Source organism: Podarcis erhardii (assembly GCF_964252035.2).
Source record: "Podarcis erhardii genome assembly, chromosome: 5".
Lineage (NCBI taxonomy): Eukaryota > Metazoa > Chordata > Lepidosauria > Squamata > Lacertidae > Podarcis > Podarcis erhardii.
In genome coordinates, this window is record NC_138509.1 from 38,738,623 (window position 1) to 38,743,769 (window position 5,147).

Consider the following 5,147-nt stretch of genomic DNA (forward strand, 5'->3'; position numbering starts at 1 on the left):
AAGAAGGTGTACCTTAAGGTTCACATGGCCCAAACTATGTAGGGCCTTAAATCACATCATCAGCACTTCAACTGTGCTCACAGCAATAAAATGCTGAAAGACATGTTTGGCCATTGTTGTGGGGAACAGGGCCCAATCATCACTTTGGGGGCATGGGGAACAATCTTGCAACATGGCCACCCTCCCACACACATTCTGCAACCCCATCCCATAATACACTCATGATTCTTAAAAGTTTCTATTTCTGTTCTGAAATTAGGTTTTCTACATTTCTGAAATGAAATCGCACATTGAGTCCAATGGAGCTCCCGTATGTGTGGGATTATAGTTTAAGTAATACTATTGACATCAGGTATTAAGTAATACCTATTGACATCAGGCAGGTGCCTTCATTGTACTTATTCTTTCTGGTACCTGCTGAAACATTTTTGTTTAGGAAAGCCAATCCAAACCCATCAAACGTGTTTTAATCTGGTTTTCAGTTTTATCTTTAATTTCATTTTTTAAAATGTTTTAAATAACTGTTCTAACTTTTTATTTTACTGAGAATTTTATTCTTTTTGTAAACCGCTTTGAGGTTTTATTTCAATTAAGTGAGGGACGCAGCATATTCTTATTTTATGCCACGGTGCCTGAGGGCGGGAAAGAGAGATGGGAGAACCTGTGGCTCTCCAAGTGTGGTGACCACTGGCCATGCAGGCTGATGCTGAGGGGAGCCGGAGTCCAGCAACATCTGGAGGGCCGCTTCACTTGCAAGCACCCTAACACTCCGCGCTCCTTCCTCGCTGACCGCGATCCTGCCTCTGATTGGCCGCCCAATTTCGCTTCACCCCCTTGACGAACCTTGGACAAATCCGCGCTTGCATCGCGTGCGAGACGCTGCCCTCTTTATCTTTCTTTCTCTCTCCTCCCCCCCCCCCCGCCCCGCAAGAGCCAAGCTCTGCGCTCGTTTCCCAGGAGGAGCCGAGGGCGCCTGCGAGGGAGTCACCTGCCCCCGAAGCTCCTCCCCTTTCCCCAGCCCGGTCCCGCCCTAGCCTTAGCCGGGCAAAGGAAGAGGCGAGGCGCCCCTGTGTGCGTGCGTGTGTGTGGCACGCGCCGGGCGCCGGCCGTCAAGTGCCGCGCGCTCCAGCTGGCTGGCGAAGCGCGAGGGCAGCAGCCGGCACGCTCTTCCCCTCCCGCTGAGCGCCAAGGCGGGAGAATGCGAGAGTCATGAATCCATTAATGAACTCCGCGCGCGTCGGAGTTCCAGCGGGGACCACGCTCGCGTTTCCTCCGAGCCCTTCGCTTTCTCTCTCTCTCTCTCTCTCTCTCCTGCCCCCCCCCCCCCTTTTCCCCAACCCCAGCACCCGCCGCTTTCTGTGGTTCTGGTCACTGGGACTGATTAATGAATCATGAGGTGGCTGCTGTTAATGCATTTATCTGGGACAGACTGTACCGCAGCCTTCAGCCTTCACACGGCGGGGTGAAGCGAGCGCGCGAGAGAGCGAGGCTCCCGCTTTCTCGGCGGGCTCCGACACCTGCCGCCGACCCCGCTGCTCTCCTCGCCCGCCTGCCTCCCGCCATAGAGAGAGAGGAGCTGAAGAACCGCCGCTCTCCATGGCTCCGGAGGAGGTAAGAACGTCAAGGGTCTTTCTTTTGGGGGGGTCTCTCCCCCATCCGACGCCCCCGAAAGAAGCCAGTTTTCTCTTCCAGGGAAGGAAGAACCTGGAATTTCGAGGGGAAGCCACGGAAGGGGTGCTTGGCATGGGGGGCGTCGGCGACGCCAACTGCTTCCCTCAGGGTTTGGCTGCCTCTAGTCACGGGGAGGGAGAGGAGTCCACGTGTAAATGGGTCGCGCGGGTGTGTGAAAACGATGTCCGCCCCCCCCCCCCTCACAAAAAAATAATAATCCCTCCGCGGAGCCGTGAGAACCCGCCTTTGCCTGGCGCAGGTTGAGTTTCGACTTCTCTCCGCTGGTGCTGACAGGGGACAAAAATACCTTGTCCCTTTGAAATAGGGATGGGGAAACCCAGGGCAAACTTGCGGGTCAGTGGGCGATGGCATCGGGGTGGGTGGGTGGCTAGGAAGTGTACTAAACGCAGCTGAGGCTCTCTGACTTCCTCTTCCCTTCCTTACACAAGAGTAACGAAGGCTTGCCAATGAATTTACATACTGGGAATTGGCTTGGAAGAAAGAGGGAAATGCCAGTTCACCTCTCCATCCCATAAGAACGACACCCTCTAGAATCATAGTGAATACATTTTATTTTTGGCGGTGATGCTTTACCCCCTCTCCCGCCCTGCATATAGCAGATCTCCGGAGAACTGTGTTAAAATTCCTACTTGGGGGAAAAAGAGTGGTGCCGTTTGAAGTGGTGTCAATTGCAGGCTAACTAATTTAGTTTGCAGTAAGCTGCAGTCATTTGTTGCAAGCCTGGAGTGAGCGAGAGTTGTCTTTTCTAATCTAAGCACAGATAATTTACTTCACTTGCTTAATTTATAAGAGGTCAACTGCCCCCGGGGTTCATACCTGCCTAGTTGTTGTGCATCCTGATCCAGTAGCTCCACTGCTTCCTTCCAGATGTGTTGAGGATGCTGCTGCTGGTTCTGCAGCTTGGGAAAGGAACTCTGCATGTGCTCAGATGTGTGCTATGCTTAGTGCTTCACGTGTTCCATGACTGAGCCCCAGCACTGAAAATAGTTTCTCTATTTGAGCTATGCTCTTCATTGAGCACTGATTCACATGCATTAGTCAATGTAAAATGGGCTGCTACTTCTTTTTTAAAAAGTGAAATCTGTGTCAGACTTAAACTATAGCATGATTGTCATTAAATAGGCGATGTGTTGAATTTCAATTGGTTCTTTTAAAAGGTAATCATGTACATTCAAGCGCTCTATTCAGTATAATGGGTAAGAACTTGTAGACACTCCTAGAAGTGCTGTCTTGTAAAGCTGCCATATATTGTTCAATATCATCCTATCCATTTAATAGGTCACACTCCTTGTGTGTGTGTGTGTGTGTGTGTTTTTATCATGCATTCTTAGTACAGTTTGTGATTAAACTAAAATGAATGATTTTGGCAGTGCATTTTGCTTATGGTTAAGCTATGGGTTCTTTTGGTGGTCTGACTTTTTGACCTGGTCATTCCCTTAAAATCTGTTTTACAAAGTCCATTGTATGGGGAAGGGATGGAATGTACCGTAATTGAACATCAGCAAAACTTGCGTTTGTTGTAATGGCATATTTTACAGAGAAATCTGCAAAGCTTTTGTTAAAAGCAATGGCATAAAACCTGTCTAAAATGAGCAATGTCAGTTCAAGTTTGTTTGTGCAGCTTTGCAATATCCAGTATTTATGCAGACACCTGAGAGAAGAGACTCTGAAAGTTCTTCCCTAGTGTTACAAAATCAGCCTTTATCTTGGAACCAAATATGACAGCCAGTTCCTTGGTGTGACAGCAAAACCCATCCTGTCACCTTAAGAAGAAAAACTTATTTAACATGATCCATCTGATATGTCACCTTTGGTTATGGCCATTTCTAATTCTTGAAAGGGAACCATGAAAGATGAACGTAAATAACTGAACTTGTCAGACAGTGTAATTCTTCCTAATTTCAAGAGGCTAGCTGCTAAATTATGAGCACCATGTGTACCTTCCTGAGAGTAAATTCATTTGCTCCAGTGGACTTTATTGCTTGGTAAATGTGGTTAGGATCAAGTTACAGAGTCTATTGTACAGTGCTAAACCTCCTTTCAGTTTGTGTCTGTTTAGATAGACAGCTCCCAGCTGTTTACAGCTGTAACTTCACCAAGAGGCAAAATTACAAATAGTTTCCCCAAAGGACATTTTCAGGTTGCTCTTGATACATTAAATATGCCACTATTACCTATTCATTGTAGACAATCCAGAATCTCCTTTCAATGTTTGCAGAGACAACACATTTCCCCATTGGTGGATGTGATGTGCTTTATAGCTGGGGAAATGCAGTTCTTCTTCCACCTTGCAAAAGCATTGCTTGTGGCATCTGTTAGCTGTGGTCTATGTTGCCATAAACGATGGCTGCACACAACTTTCCCCTTCATGTGCCTATCGTTTTGTGAACTCCAATTTTTCAGTCTTAAAAATGACCCCAGTGACTATGGTTTTTTTTTTTTAAAAAAATACATTTTTATTAAGGTTTTAAAGATTACAGGAAAAAAAGAAGATAATAACAATCAAGGGGGGAAAAGAAAAAACAATACATATATAGAAAAAAACATCATCAAAAACCATAAAACAGAAAAAAAGATACAAAACAAGTCAAACCTGTACATCACTTGTTTACATTCACTTATTTCCTTGACCTCCTCACACCTCCCATTTTTGTATTCTAATTCAATTTGTTATTTCAGCAAATCCTTCCAACCTTATTTTTATCTTAATAATTTGTCTTAATATACTATAATTTTTCATTCTCTCTTTCACCAACTCATTTTTACTTAATCCTTTATGTCATTTCTACTAAAACCACATAATTTTCTTTCCCCAACATCTTTCTAACAATCCTTAATTTTGCAATATTTTTGAAGATAAACTTCGATTTTTTCCCCAATCTTCTTCCACTGACTCTTCTCCTTGGTCCCGGATTCTGCCAGTCATCTCAGCCAGTTCCATGTACTCCATCACCTTCATCTGCCATTCTTTCCGGGTGGGTAGATCTTGTGTCTTCCAATACTTTGCGATGAGTATTCTTGCTGCTGTTGCGGTGTACATAAAAAAAGTTCTATCCTCCTTTCGCACCAATTGGCCGACCATGCCCAAGAGAAAGGCCTCTGGTTTCTTCTGGAAGGTATATTTAAATACCTTTTTCATTTCATTATAGATCATCTCCCAGAAGGTCTTAATCTTTGGGCATGTCCACCAAAGATGAAAGAATGTACCTTCAATCTCTTTACATTTCCAACATTTATTATCGGGCAAAGACCCCAGTGACTATGAACTGGTATGCTACTAAAGAACGTGTGAAGAGCCCTACTGGACCAGAACAAAGGCCCATCTAGCCCAGCATCCTGTGCTCACAGTGGCCAACCAGATGCCTATGGGAAGACCCAAAGCAGGACATGAGCACACTGGCATTCTCCTGCACTTTATTTCCAGTGGTTGGTATTCAGTGTCATACTTCAGTGTT

The 5,147-nt window shown here is 45.5% G+C and overlaps 1 pseudogene across 3 annotated transcripts in view; it reads left to right on the plus strand.

Moving 5' to 3' along the window:
* Positions 1–1,054: 1,054 nt before the first annotated feature.
* The window catches only part of LOC309342605 (heparan sulfate glucosamine 3-O-sulfotransferase 1 pseudogene), an 80,856-nt pseudogene continuing 76,763 nt past the window's right edge, over positions 1,055–5,147 (plus strand). For all 3 annotated transcript variants that reach the window (XR_014161677.1, XR_014161678.1, XR_014161679.1), the window contains exon 1: positions 1,055–1,611. The product of XR_014161677.1 is annotated as a heparan sulfate glucosamine 3-O-sulfotransferase 1 pseudogene (transcript). The remainder of the gene's footprint in view (positions 1,612–5,147) is intronic.